General features: G+C 48.6%; 1 long non-coding RNA gene across 1 annotated transcript in view; it reads right to left on the reverse strand.

Moving 5' to 3' along the window:
* Positions 1–4,914: 4,914 nt before the first annotated feature.
* The window catches only part of LOC105516003, a 17,535-nt gene continuing 8,089 nt past the window's right edge, over positions 4,915–14,360 (reverse strand). The window contains exon 2 of the long non-coding RNA XR_001002421.1: positions 4,915–5,161. This is a non-coding gene — a long non-coding RNA (uncharacterized LOC105516003). The remainder of the gene's footprint in view (positions 5,162–14,360) is intronic.

Below are 14,360 nucleotides of genomic sequence, written 5' to 3' on the forward strand. Positions count from 1 at the left end.
GCAACATGGACTCTGCGGTCGGGCAGGTGGGAATTCAACCTGCCTATCCCATTTGCCAGTTGATAACTTAGTCTCTTGCCTCTCTGGAGTTTGATTTCTTTGTTAAAAAAGATAAAAAGGTGGTAATAGAATGACTCACGGCTGCAGTGCATGGGAACTGCCTCATATCCTCCTGGCAGGGTGGGGAGCAGGAGAGGAAGCTGAGATGCAGTCACAACAGTGGCCTTAGCTAACCCCACAGGGAACTCCAAGCTGGATGGCCCTGCAGAGGGTTCCTAAGTTTGGGCAAGGGGCTTTAGGCTCCACATCAACCAGTCACTGGAGGCAAAGGGCCCCAGGAAGGGCTAAGTCATGGGACAGGTGCCTCTGTCAGTGGGGGCCAACAACCTCCCACCCTGGGAAAGAAATCCTGTGTCCCCAAGGGAGAACCTGGTGGCTCCCAGTGCCCATGAGTAAGTAGGAAGCTGTTACCCCTTCTGGGTCTGTGGAGGACACAGCCACTCCCTGGATGGTGCCACCAAAGCAGGGAACTACCCTGCTCCCCTCAGTCTCCTGCTGATCCCCTCAGTGACCTGGCTGGAGCCAGAGGGTACGGGAGCCCAGGTGATCAGCTTATGGTGGCAGGACAGAAAATGAGTCCGGGCTCAGAGCAGGCAGAAAACAGCACACCCAGCATCAAGGGCCAGCCGACTTTTCCCCCAACCCTGTGCCTGGTCCTCAGGCTTCTCACCTGAAGCAGATACTGCTGCCTCCCTCGTGGACATGTCACTGGAGGCGGTTGAAGGGCTTGTCATCTAAAGGGCTTCATGCAATGAAGCTCAGCGTTTAGCTCTACCGAGTGCCTCTGTGGGAGCCGGGACGTCGACAATGTACCCGGGTCATTTTTGCAGCCAAAGCCATGTCCTCCCATTTCTCACTTCATCAGCAGAACACTATTCCCTAATGTTTGATTTCCCCGGGAGCAGGGTTGCAAGACTGCTCCTAAATAATAGAAAGCCCTCTCTCTACAGGGAAGAGATGACTTTTCTTGGAGATACTCGGGGCTTTGCAAACATTAAATAACTATAACTATTAATAAATATGAAGTTGGCAGGGCGACATGGCTCACGCCTGAAGTCCCAGCACTTTGGGAGGCTGAGATGGGCGGATTGCCCGAGCTCAGGAGTTCGCGACCAGCCTTGGGTACAAGTGAAACCCCGTCTCTACTAAAATACAAAAAATTAGCCGGGCGTGGCAGTGTGCACCTGCAGTCACAGCTACTTGGGAGGCTGAGGCAGGAGAATGGCATGAACCCAGGAGGTGGAGGTTGCAGCGAGCTGAGATCACGCCACTGCACTCCAGCCTGGATGACAGAGCGAGACTCTGTCTCAATAAATAAATGAATAAATACATAAATAAAATGAAGTTGCTAGACCAGATGAGGGCTTTAGGCAAAAAAGCAGGAAGGCTTTTCCTCTCTGTCTTGCTGGGCATGTGACCATTTCTCTCAGTTGGTGGAGAAGGCCAAACCTGTGTTCGCTTTGTGAGGGGCCTGAGGGGCCTCCTCTCTAGGCCATCACTTCGTTCTTGGTAGAAGGCTTTTGCCGGCATCTGTGACCTGAACCTTCAGCATTCGCATGGTGCATGTAATAAGAAAAGCGGCTTCTAGGGCATCTAGGATGTCTGGCAGAAGAGCAAGGGAGCTGTGGGCTTCGGCAAGCGTGAGGACTCTTGAGACTGAGGGACCAGCCACTCGTCAGGCACAGGGGCTTGCGTATAACCAAGGCTGCTGTGTGCAGCATTGAAGAGAGCAGGTGACTGTATTTTTTTTTTTTTTTGAGATGAAGTCTTGCACTGTCGCCCGGGCTGGAGTGCAATGGCGCGATCTCGGCTCACTGCAACAACCTCCCCCTCCCGGGTTCACGTGATTCTCCTGCCTCAGCCTCTGAAGTAGCTGGGACTACAGGTGCACACCACTACACCCAGCTAATTTTTTGTATTTTTAGCAGAGACAGGGTTTCACTATGTTGGCCAGACTGATCTTGAACTCTTGACCTTGTGATGCACCCACCTCAGCCTCCCAAAGTGCTGGGATTACAGGCGTGAGCCACTGTGCCTGGCCAGTGATTGTATTTTTAGAGTGGCTTTGTGAATCGTTTTTTGGGGTTTGCTTTTTGTTGAGGAACTTTTGAAATGGTATCTCTAACATTCTGGATTATCTAAGTATCTCTGGATTTTTCTCTTTCTACCTGAGTTTGAGTGGAGAAGAATTGTTTTTGAGCTTCAATGTCCTATTAAGAGGTAGGATTTGTTTTCTGTAATTTAGTCTTGAAGACAAGCAGTTGGCCCCTCTGGAAGTTGTCCCTCAGCTGCTATCTTCGTGCCCTCATCCCAAGCTCTCTGGGGCATCACCAGGAGCATCTTATTGGTGATATGAGTGTGCTGTTATTATCAGGGTGGAAGCCACTGGAAGCACTCCGTTAGGGATATATGTGTGTCTGTTTCTCTGGGTGCCCGCGGTCAGCAGAGCCCCTGTAGGCACAGAGGAAACAGAGGAACCTTGTGGCATTTCAGTTACTGCTGTGTATCACAACATCCCCAAATATGATGTGTCAAGCAATACAATTTTTCCTTTCTTTTTTTTTTTAGATGGAGTCTCGCCCAGGCTGGGGTGCAGTGTTGCAATCTGGGCTTGCTGCATCCTTCACCTCCTGGGTTCAAGCGATTCTCCTTCCTCCGCCTCCTGATTAGCCGGGACTATAGGCGCACACCACCACGTCCAGCTAATTTTTGTATTTTTGGTAGAGACGGGGTTTCGCCTGTTGGCCAGGCTGGTCTGGAACTCCTGACCTCAGGTGATTCACCCATCTTGGCCTCCCAAAGTGCTGGGATTACAGGCGTGAGCCACTGCACTCGGCCCACAGCTTTTTCTTTCTCGTAATTCTGCAGATGGTAATTTGGACAGGGCTCAGCTGGGCAACTCTTCCACTCTACTTGGTGTGGGCTGTGGCTGCTTCTGTGGCTGCATTCAATTGGCAGCTCAAACTGGCTGGGACATCCAAGCTGGCCTCCATCCTCTAGGGCTGCCTCCAGATGGCCTTGGCTTGTCCATGGGTCCATGGGTCTAGCTTGGCTTCCTTGCAGCACGGTGGCCAGGCTCTAATCTGGAGAACATAGAGCTCAAAGCTTCTGAAGAATTGGGCTTGAAAGGCCCAGAAGATCACATTCTGTTGGCCAAAGAGGAGAGGAAGGAGACTCCCTGCCTCACAGACCAGAATAGGGATTAAATGAGTTGCTGTGTGGATGTGTCTGGCATTAGTAAATATCCTGTACACCATAGCTGTTTGCACTGTTGTGCCCCTTTAGTCATTAAGTCATTAGCTAATACTCATGGTGCAGGCATGGAGGAAACAGCCTGTCAGAGGCAGTTTCGAAGGGACAGGAGGTTTGCTCAAGGAACTCCGTGTGCAGAAGGCCTCAACCCTGACTGCATATTACAATCACCTGAAATTCTCCCCTCCCCACCCAGGCAACTTCAGCCAGTCCTGAGGTGGGATCCAGGTGTGGGTATTTTTTTTTTTTTTTTTTTTTTGAGACGGAGTCTTGCTCTGTGGCCCAGGCTGGAGTGCAGTGGCCGGATCTCAGCTCACTGCAAGCTCCGCCTCCCAGGTTCACGCCATTCTCCTGCCTCAGCCTCCCGAGTAGCTGGGACTACAGGCGCCCACCACCTCGCCCGGCTAGTTTTTTGTATTTTTTTGGTAGAGACGGGGTTTCACCGTGTTAGCCAGGATGGTCTCGATCTCCTGACCTCGTGATCCGCCCGTCTCGGCCTCCCAAAGTGCTGGGATTACAGGCTTGAGCCACCGCGCCTGGCCCAGGTGTGGGTATTTTTTAAACTCCCCAAGTTAAGCTATTGTCATGATACAGCTATTGTCATGATACAGCTATTGTCATGATACAGCTATTGACCATGACTGGTAAGAGTCATTGATTCAGTGAATGAAAGTGTGTTTAAATTTTTTTTTTTTTTTTTTTTTTTTTTTTTTTTTGAGACAGAGTTTCGCTCTTGTTGCCCAGGCTAGAGTGCCGTGGTACAATCTTGGCTCACCGCAACCTCCGCCTCCCGGGTTCAAGTGATTCTCCTGCCCCAGCCTCCTGAGTAGCTGGAATCACAAGCATGCATCACCACGCCTGGTTAATTTTGTGTTTTTAGTAGAGATGGGAGTTTCTCCATGTTGGTCAGGCTGGTCTCGAGCTCCTAACCTCAGGTGATCTGCCCGCCTTGGCCTCCCAAAGTGCTGGGATTACAGGCATGAGCCACCATGCCTGGCCTTAAATTTTAATCAAACAGCACTTTTCAAAAACCTAACTATAGACAAGAAAGGTGCTGGGTCCCAGAACCCGAAAGTACAGGAGGCTTAAGTTAAATGTCGACAGCCCCTGAGCCCTGACTTTCCACCAACAAACCAGCCAGATTCCCAAGAAAAAAAGATGCCCCTATGTTACATGAGATGAACATCTTGGGCTGATCTATTAATGAAATAAATGTACAGTTTGAGACTAAACAGCTGGACAGGAAGATGGGATGGGTCTGACTTCAGACGCTATTGGCTGGTGCAGGAGCAGGAGGGAGGCAGAGTGGCAGTCTGTGCCCACTCGTGCGTTCAGTTGTGACTATGATACAAGTAGTAGAACTCCAACATTTATAGTGCAGTCTCGGAATTATGCAGAATATATCTGCAATCTCTTTTTGGTGGCAGAACTGAAAATAGACGTTTAAAAACCTGAGAGAGAGAGAGAGAAAGAGAAAGAGAGAGAAGAAAAGGAGGTGGGAAGAGCAGGAGCTTCATATTCCAGGTGGAAAGTTGAAGTCATGAAACCAGACAGATCTCTCTTTCTTTCCCCTAATTAATTAAAGGTTGTAAAGTCAGGGTGTGGGCTGGGTGTATTCCCTTTATTTTTTAAAACCATGTTTGACAGCTCCAGGATCCCAGGATTTCATCAGGATCTCAGGTGCGCTGTAATTCATGTGTCATGCACCCGGTTGCATAACTGCATTGTTACATGGGCAGCGTTTCTCTATGGAGTCCATTCGCATCATCTCATCAGGAGAGGAAAGCACACAGCACCATCTTGCCCTTAAGGAAAAGATGCAATTTCTTTCATGTTTTAAAGTAATCTCCTTAAAGATAAAAATACAAAAAGAAAAAAGTAAAAACCACCCATAGTGCCCACCGCTTAACAATGTTTAACAGTATGCCTTACCTGGCCTTTCCTATTTTGAGCATGGCTGCAGAACAGAAGGATTCTGGTCATGGACTTTGGACACAAGTTGCCTGACTTCAGAATTCAACTTAGGTTGGTCAATTGCCTGGTCCCTGACTCAGTTTCCTGATCTGTGAAATGGAGATAACAATGGTAACCCACTTGAGGATTAAGTGCATGACTACAGTATCTGTAAGGTGTCGTGCCTGGCCCAAGTAGGACACGGTACTGCTATCATCACTACCGTGACGACTCCTGACTTCTTCCTGTACTTAAAAAAGACACACGCACACACACACACACGCACAGACACAAACGTGAACACACGCACTGTGCACCCACATTCCAACAAGTCAATGCATGTGCCCATTTGCACACACACACAAACATGTACATACCTGTGAACACACACATTTTCCCACAAACAACAACATACTCTATGTAGAGGTCTGCGGCTGCACACACGTCACAACATGTCATGGATATTTCTTCCAGTCAGCAACCGTACACTTTCCAGCAAGGGTGCCATTCTTATTAGCTGTTCCTCCCTGGATGGCTGGGATTGTCCTGATCCTTCACTGTGACAGACTTACCACTGCAGGGCTTACTGTGTGTTGGGGATGCAGAGTTTTAACTTTCTCAGATACTGTCAAATCGCTGTCCCAAATCCACACCACTTTGCACACCTCCTGGAGGGCCTCTCTCCATGTCCGGGTCAGGAGTGCACGTGGATGCTGGACTCTACCAATCCCATCGTTGAGAAATGTTCTCTCGTTAATTTGCATTTCTGAAATTATTATTTATGCAAAGGCTTCTAATGTATCTTGTGCAGCCTGTAAGCACCATCATGAACAATGTCAATCTATTCTTGGCCTGCACAGTTGGTTTTATAGCTTTCTTACAAACAAAAACTGTGCAGACAACCCACAGCTCACTCAGACCAGGAATGTGCCAAAGTAGCGCATGAGGCGAAGAGGAGTTCTAAACGTGGACACTGTTTCCAGTTGTAATATGTTGCGAGTGCCCATCCTCATCCTGCTAAGCAAATCATTCAACATCTAGTCGTTCATTCAAAAACTGTTTCCTGAGCACCTGTCTGTGTCAGGCTTATACTGATTGTAGGCTTTTGACAGTAAACACAAATTTTTAAGAATCCCTGTCCTTGTGGAATTTATGGTCTATCCCAAATAATATCTGAATGTGGGCACCTGAGATGAGGACCCCACAGCATATGGTGGCCGCTGCGTGTGGGAGTCCATAATGGCCGTGGACCCACTTGGTGTCCCACTGCAGCTGTGACCGAGGTCACACAGGGTGGCTGGGCAGACAGTGCCCCTGGGACCATGGGACAGGATCAGCAGAGAGTGCCTCACGGCCCCCGAGCTCTTCCTTACACAGATGGGAAAAAGGAAGCCCCAGGGTACCTGCCTACCCACGGCACCTGGGAAGCCCACCTTCCTGCCTTCCTCCAAGGGAAGGTCTGAAGAGCCCTGTCAGGCCCCCACTGTTCTCCGGCATGCATGCTCTGAGGTCCCACTCTGGGGCTGGTCTCCAGGCCTGTCCCAGCTGAGCCCGGGCTGGGGCAGAGCAGCGAGCGAGCTGCAGGAAGGGCCCAGGCAGTGGGATCCACTCTGTGCCGGCTGCTGCCTGCCTCTTACTCAAGTTAACGGGACAGGCCCTTGGTTCCCAGTTTCTATTTGAAATATACCAGGCAAGGACTGTGGTGCCTTGTCCTTGGCTGAGACCCTTGCCTCTGGACCAAGCAGCCGGCCAAGGCAGGTGGCAGCTATCACTGGGCCAGTGTGTTCGGGGACTCAGCCTGGACAGGTCACCAGTGGGGTCCCTGAACAGCATGGCTGAGGGAGGAAAGCATTCCCCAAATCCTCAGGGACTTTCTCCTGAAATGGAACCAAGCCATGGATGTCCACAGCACCAGCATACAGTGACCATGTGCAGACCTGTGGCAAGGGCTGAGTGAGTGATGGGCCACCCCAGCCTCGTGGAGCTGTGCGGCTAGGGGGTTTCAGACACAGGCCCAACACGGGTGCAGGGCTGTCCTGGAGAGAGGGCTGCTCGCTCGGAGAGCCAAGCGCACCTCGCCAGGGTGCTGATGGGTGATGTTTGAGTAACAACTCACCACTGACTTGGTGGCTTAAAACAGCACAGCTTTGTTCTCTTCCTGTTCTGGATGCTAGAAGTCTGAAGCCAATCTGACTGGGTTAAAGTCAAAGGTGGGCAGGGCTGGTTCTTTCTGGAGACTCTAGGGGAGAATCCATTTGTTTGCTGTCTTTCCATTTCTAGGGGCCACCTGCATTCCTTGGCTCTTGTCTCCCTCCATCTTCAAAGCGCCTCCCTGCAGTCTCTGTGTCCATCGCCGCATCACCTCCTGCTCTCTTCCGGTCGGACTGTCTCAGGAGGACCCTTGTGACTACATTGCCCTCCTCCCCCGAATCATTCTGGGCTTCATCACATATGCAGAGTCCTGTTTGCCATGTAAGGTCACAACCATGGGTTCCGGGGATTAGGATATGAACATATTTGGGAGCCACTATCATCCCGGCACGTGGAGGGACACGGAATGTTTCTCCGGGCAGGGGTGTAAAAGACACGGGTTGCAGGCAGAGAGAGCAGTGCCCAGCACCCATGGCCCACTCTGGGCCAGCGAGTCAGCCCTGACCTGTTTCCAGCCTGGCCCAGATCTGCGCTGGGCAGTTCCGAGTGTTGCTCCTCTCTCAGGCAGTGTGGGTCCCTGTGGGACATTGCAAACCCGCCAGATTGGCAGGAGCCAGGGACACAGGGCAGGCAGCAACGGTGGCACAGGAAGGCCGACCTTGTGTGCTGCAAGGGTGTCCCCACCTAACTGTGCAGAGCTTGGGCACACAGTGTGGAGGTGCTGTGGGGCATTGGGGGCATAGATAGAGGGTAAGGGAGGATGCCCTGAGGGGATGCACGTGATCTCGGTGGAAGCAGAATGAACAGAGACGGGGGCAAATGGAGCCGATGTTGGGATCATAAGAGCCACCAGCCTAAGGCTGGGGTCCTCGGAAACGTGCGTTGGTCGACTCCTCAGCCAGCTGCGGGGTCAGCTGGCACCTTCCGGTCCTCTTTCTTCCCTGCTCATTGTGCGGTCATCTGCAGGGAAGTCTTTCCCTTCTCAGCCCCGCGAGGCCCACGTCTGCACAAGTGCACCTCTTTGTCCACGCTGCTGACTCCCTGCAGCCCCCAGCCCTCTCCGCTGGAGGCCTGTGCCACCTCCAGATGCTGGACAACGGGGCTGGCTGCTCTGAGGCAGGGGAGGCGGGGCCTGCCCACTGCAGGTGATTACGCAGGGCACTTGTTTCCAGATGGCACCAGGTGGTATGAGACGCCCAGGAGCCACAGAGTGATCTCCCGTCCTCCACTCTGTGGCTTACTCCACACTGTGCAACTTGACAAACCTCAGTAACTACCTACAACATGGCTTCAGGGCGACTCTGACACAACCCCACCTTGCTCTCTATAGGCCTTGGCTGTGCCCAACAACTCCTCCTCTGTCATAAATGAGGTATCCTTTTTGTCACAGATGACTTCCCCTTGGACTGGCCCCTGGTAGCAGCAGAACTCACCTGCATCTCCTGCAATGTCCCCAGAGCGGGACTGAGCCCCAAACAGGAGTCCCCGCAAGGCTTGCTGGGGATGAGGGCGGCTCACGGGCAAGTCCTGGTATCAGGCGGGGCGTGTTCACACGTGGGCCGCCGCCAACACAGGCCCACATAGGCAGGCTGCCTGCGCGCCCCTGCTCACTCCACACCCTGGACAGCCCAGCCATTTCCATCCTGGGGGTATTTAGCCCGCAGCTGATGAGGATGGGGTTTCTATGGGCAGGGCCAGGCAGCAGGGCTTGGCACTGGGGGCCGTGTGGGTGGTGTCTGAAGTTTCCAACCAGACCCCAGTGCTGCCCATACTCCTGCTGGCTGCTGAGTTCTGGCGCTGGGGCGTTGCCTCTCTGAGCTGTGCAATACACGGGACCCCTCCTCGGTTTTCCTGTTCATCCAGACTTCTCATGGCCTGAGCTATGTTTCCCCCGCTTCCCAAATCCATCCAACTCAGAGTTTCCCCTGCCAAACCACAGAAATAATACCCAGCTTGTTTCCTGGCAAACACACCTTCCAGAGCCAGACTCAGCTTGCCACAAGATGGGCTTATCATGAAATCAAATCTTAACACTGCAGTTCTCTGGGTTTTTGATCGTCCTCACAAAGGTGGGGAAAGTGGAGTTGGCGTGTTTCAGAGCAATGGAAGCAGGCCGCGATCTGTTAACTCTGTAAAATAAAACCTTCTGGGAAACAGAAAATTTACCTGACCACCAGTGGGTGTGTGACCACAGGACTCTGGCTGGGGCTCCTGCCTGCTCACCGTAGAGAATGCAAAGGAAGAAACAGTGCATCGTTTCCAGTTTGCATCTGTAAGTAACCATGTTTAAGTGAAGCTGGGAGCTGACTCAGAAAAACGAAGCTTCGAGCACTCTTGTAAGATCTCAGCCAAGCGAGATGAATCCCTGTGCCCTCAGCAAGCCTGCCAGGCCCAGCCACGGTGCCCGGCCAGCACCACCACCATGTTCACCGCTGCAAGGATCTTCCTGACTCTGCAGCAAGATCACCCAGGCTTGTGGGCCATGGGAGCCCTGCTTCCTCATTGCCATCCCTGGGAGTCCTGTCTCCACATTTTCACTGTCCCAGCAGGTCAGGCTACCCAGGGACGCCCTGGATTTTGGATCTCCTGGCACACTGACCGAAAACCCTTCTTTTTCCCTCAGAAAACACATTGGAAATGAGAGGGTATGAATCAGATAAGCTTAGGGACATCTTTGAAGTCATTAACATCTATTTTAAACATCAACTGCGGGGTTTGAGACCCTAAGTATCATCTGTGGCTAATTGCCTGCAGCTTCCCCCCAGAAACGACCGCCAAGCCACACTCCAGAGCTGCTGTCCTGGAACAGTCTGTAGGGAAGGAGCAATTTTTTGTAGTTTTTCCCCAATCGGTCTTGGGCCAAAGCTTTTGTAAAACACAGAGGACATGGATTACTGAAAGACAGGCACACACTTCGATGCCACACACTTCGAGTCCTGTCAAATTGCTGTGAGAGTTCTGAACGCATACACTTCCTTGCACTCTCTTATCTCGTCACAGGGCAGAAACCAGCAGCTCACAAGTGACCTGGTCCACGGACTCTACTGGGAGAGCGCTGGCAGCCCCATACCCCAGATTCTCTATGTGTTCCTATTTCAGCTACAAACAAACTTTTTATTGTTCTTTTTGTTTGAGACAGTCTCTCTCTGTCACCCAGGCTGGAGTGCAGTGATGCAATCTCGGCTCACGGCAACCTCCATCTCCCGGGTTCAAGCAATTCTCCTGCCTCAGCCTCCTGAGTACCTGGGATTACAGGTGTGAGCCAACATGCCTGGCTGATTTGTGTATTTTTGTAGAGACGGGATTTCACTATGTTGGCCAGGCTGGTCTCGAACTCCTGACCTCAGGTGATCCACCCACCTCAGCCTCCCAAAGTGCTGGGATTACAGGAGTGAGGCACTGCACCTGGCCCTTATTTTTTTTATAAACCACAGGTGCTTTCAAACTGCCAGCCAGAAAGTCCTTTGTCAGACCATGCAGGCTGATCTTCAGCCAGAACACTGTCACGGTGGCTCTTCTACAGCCCCTGTGAGCCGGGCTCTTAGGGGTTCCTGGTGCAGTTCTTCTGTGTGCCCTGCTGCGGTGTTGACTCTTGGGCGTCGCGTGACCTTGATGATGTTCAGGTGGTCAGAGCCTTCCGCGGGCCTTTTATACGCCACATAACATGCTGATTCCTGATCACTAAAGGTGTCCTGGTCCAACTGTGGCAGGTATTCTGAGCAGTATGGTCACTTAGCTGCAGGGTAGAAACCAAAGTGAGGACGTCCTCCAACACAGGAACTGCGGGGCCTTCTTCGAAGATTTCACCTGGACACGCTTATCAAATTCTGTACGACATGCCCCCTAAAATCAGCAGAAGCCCAGTTTCCTTCTTGTATTTTTCTTTTCTTTTTTTGAGACAAAGCCTCGCTCTGTTGCCCATGCTGGAGTGCAGTGGTGCCATCTTGGCTCACTGCAGCCTCTGTCTCCTGGCTCACTGCAACCTCCACCTCCCGGGTTCAAACGATTCTTATGCCTCAGCCTCCCGAGTAGCTGGGATTACAGGCATGTGTCACCACACCCGGCTAATTTTTGTATTTTTAGTAAAGACAGAGTTTCACCGTGTTGGCCAGGCTGGTCTCAACCTCCTAATCTCAAGTGATCCGCCCACTTCAGCCTCCCAAAGTGCTGGAATTGTAGGTGTGTGAGCCACATCACCAGGCCCTTGTTTAATTTTTCTATATCCGGCTTCACCTACAAATCCCTTCCCAACACACATGGTTTTCCCAGGGTCCTAGTTAATATATTTGACTTTCTTCTAAACCAATATCTTGGTTTTCTGTTTCTTTCTCTAGATTTAGCTTTTCTTTCCTTTTAGAAATTAATTTATTACCAAATTTGGCAAGCTCTTAAAAATACATCATGGAATGGAGCTTAACATTATTAAGTTGGGGGTTGAATTTGGTTCTCATTGGCTTAAATGAACCATTTCTTTCACAATGGAGCCTGCGTACACTTTGTGACTCTCATGAAAGTATTCATTTGTTAACTTCAGTGGTGTAAAAAAGTTCTTTTCAGTGGAGTGGAGGGCGTTAAGGTTGTGTTACGTTTTGATGTGAGGTTATGCTGGTCCCATGAAACATGCTGGGATGTGTTCCCTCTTCCTGTTTCCTGGAAGAGTTTGTGTACAGTTGGTGCTATTACGTCTTTGAACGTTTGATGGAATTCACTTGTGAAACCATCTGGGCTGGTTTTCTTAGTGTGAAGGTTAATGATGACAAATTCAATTCCTTTCATGGATACGGGATTATTCATATTTTCCCTTTCATCTTGTGTAAATTTTGGTAGATCGTACTTCTCAGGAAATTTGTTCAGTTCATTAAGTTGCCAAATTGATTGCTATAAAGTGTTCACAAAAACAGCTAATGATTCTTTTAATATCTGAAGTGGTAACCAGTGTTTCATTTCTGATATTTGTCATTTGTGCTCTATTACTAATTTTTTCTTATTAACTAGTTATGACTTTATTTATTTTGTTGCTTTTAAAGAACTAAGATTTAGCTTTGTAATCTTTTTCTTTTCAAAAAATGATTTTATTTTTCACTTTGTTTCTTTACAAACCCTTGTGTTGAGGACTGATTTTCAATAGATCACAGCAAGGGAAGCTGTGTAATCTTTTTCTAACATTTGTTTTCTCTCTTGTTGACTTCTGCTCCTTCCGTCTTCTTTGGGTTTACTTTGCTCTTCTTTTTTTAGCTTTTTGAGGTGGACTGTTCCGTCTTTGAGGTCACATGTTTCCTCTTTTCTAACATAAGCCTTTAAAAGTGTAAATTTTCCTCCTCACACTGCTTTAGTCCATCCTATACATTTTGATATATTTATTGTATTTTTACATATCAGTCAATTAGAAGTATTTAAAAAATTCTTTTTGGAACATGCATTATTTAAAAGTGTGCGGGTTAATTTCCAAATATTGGGGGGTTTCCTAGATCTGTTATTATTTCTAATTTAATTCTGCTGTGGTCAGAGAACCTACTTTGTGCTATTTCAAATATTTTTAAATTGTGGGGACTTGTATTATGGGCCAGCATATAGTTCATCTTAGTGAATTTTCTATGTGAACTTGGAAAGAATATGTAGTGATACAGAAATAGCAATTAGGTAAAGGTAACTGATGATAATGTTCACTTCCTCCACATGTTTACTGATATTTTTGTAATTGATCAATAAGGTGATGAAAGAGAAGTGTTAAATCTCTCACTATGAGTGTGGAATTGTTTTTCTCCAACAAACTAAGCAGAGAAAGGGACTTCCTCCACCTAATAAAGGGCATCTGTGAAAAACCTGGAGCTAACCCAATACAATACTTACTGTTGAAATATTGAGTACTTTCTCCCTAGGATCAGAAAGATAAGGAAGTAAATGCATGCATTCTCTCTCTCTCTCTCTCATTACTTCTAGTTAATTGTACTGAGAACCTAGCTGTGGCAATGAAACAAGAAAAACACGTAAAGTCATAAATATTGGTGGGAAAGGAGTAAAATTGTCTCTATTTGAATGTAACATGGTTGTTTACATAGAAAACCTCAAGGAAACTACAGAACCACTAGTATAAGTCTGCAGGACACAAAAATCAATAGCATATATACATATATATACTAGCAGCAAACAATTGGAAAATGAAATTTTAAAAAAATTTATTTACAATAGGACCAAATAAAATATTTTTAAATATTTAACAAAGTGCAGAAGTCCTTTTCACAGAAAACTGCAGAATATTGTTAAGAGAGACATTTTAAAAGACCTGTATAGCCCAGGCATGGTGGCTCATGCCTGTAATCCCAGCACTTTGGGAGGCCTGAGGTCAGGAATTTGAGACCAGCCTGGCCGCCAGCATGATGAAACCCTATCTCTACTAAAAATACAAAAATCAGCTGGGCATGGTGGCACACACCTGTAATGCCAAATACTGGGGAAGCTGAGGCAGGAGAATCTCTTGAACCTGGGAGGCGGAGGTTGCAGTGAGCTGAGATCTCACCACTGCACTCCAGTCTAGGTGACAGAGTAAGACTTTGTCCAAAAAAAAAAAAAAAAAAAAACACCTGAATACATGGAGAGGCATTGTTCCAAATCTCAATTGGATAAGAAGACTCAATAGTGCTATCGGTTCTCCTTATTATTACCTTTTGTATAAATTTATGGGGTGCAAGTGTAATTTTGTTACATGCATAGATTTTGTAGTGGTGAAGTCAAGGCTTCTAGGATATCTATCACCTAAATAACATACATTATACCCATTAAATAATTTTTTAGCGTCCATCGCCTCCCACCCCCTCACCCTTCCAAGTGTTTGTTGTCTATCATTCCACATTCTGTGTCCATGTGTACACATTATTTAGCTCTCACTTATAAGTGAGAACATGGGATACTTGTCTGTATCTGACTTATTTCTTTTTTTTTTTTTT

This window comes from Colobus angolensis, unplaced genomic scaffold (genome assembly GCF_000951035.1).
Source record: "Colobus angolensis palliatus isolate OR3802 unplaced genomic scaffold, Cang.pa_1.0 Scaffold272, whole genome shotgun sequence".
In the NCBI taxonomy this organism is placed as follows: Eukaryota; Metazoa; Chordata; class Mammalia; order Primates; family Cercopithecidae; genus Colobus; species Colobus angolensis.